Here is a 1,057-nt window from a genome sequence, read left to right as displayed (position 1 = left end):
CCACAAATGCTCCCTGAATTAACTAGGTTTGTTGTTAATCTGATTTTAAGGAGTCACCCAGAGACTAATTTTTCATGATCTAGCAATTATTGCAATTTGAGCTATGCCAGAGACATCCCCCCCCACTCCCCCCCCCTCCACTGTGACTGAAAACTGAATCCAAACTTCTAACTTAAAGATCAAATTCTAAATTCAGGCATTGTAATACTGGGATTTTATTTTATTTTATTTTGGAAACTGTTTACCTCTTGGCCCATTTACAAAATCTGAAAGTGCAACTTGAAGCTTTGTCCTTCCACATTCACTTCCGGGAATACTTGAGCTCCATACTCTTTGGACTGGTATCGGAAGAAGGTGGTAAGGCATTGAAACTGCTCTAATAAAACAGTTAGATTCGAGTCCAGTTGCTTGCCAGTCCCCAGGTGGTGGCTGGAGATCTCCTGGAATTACAACTAGCATCTGGGTAGCAGAGATCACTTTCCCTGGGAGACAAGGGCTGCTTTGGAAGGAGGACTCTGCACCGGCATTATATCCCACTGAAATCCCTTCCCTTACCAAACCCCATCTGCCCAAGGTTCCCCCCCCCCCCCCAAATCTCCAGGAATCCCCAACCCAGAGCTGGCAACCCTAGGTAGCGCCTTATGGACCCACAACAGTTTCAAGGTATAAGCTTTAGAAAGTCAAAGCTTCCTTCCTCAGACCCGAGTAGGAATTGAGATCTGAGTCCATTCCTAGTCATGGCTGACGAAGGGAACTTTGAGTCTCACAAGTTCACACCCTGAAAACCTTGTCGATCTCTAAGGTCGATCTCTCTTACTCAGGGCTCTTTTTGTAGAAAAAGCCCAGCAGGAACTCATTAGCATAATAGGCCACACCCAACAGCAGAAATTCATTAGCATATTAGGCCACACCCCTGACAGCACAGCTCATTAGCACATTAGGCCGCACCAAGTGTGGTTATCCAGCCACACCCACCTTTTGCTTGTTATTCTTTTTACCTTGTTTGTGGTCAAAACCCAGGGCTTTTTTGTAGCAGGAACTCCTTTGCATGTTAGGC

The sequence above is a fragment of the Gekko japonicus genome, unplaced genomic scaffold (assembly GCF_001447785.1).
Source record: "Gekko japonicus isolate JY-2015 unplaced genomic scaffold, Gekko_japonicus_V1.1 scaffold2847, whole genome shotgun sequence".
Lineage (NCBI taxonomy): Eukaryota > Metazoa > Chordata > Lepidosauria > Squamata > Gekkonidae > Gekko > Gekko japonicus.
Note: the sequence above shows the minus strand (reverse complement) of the source record.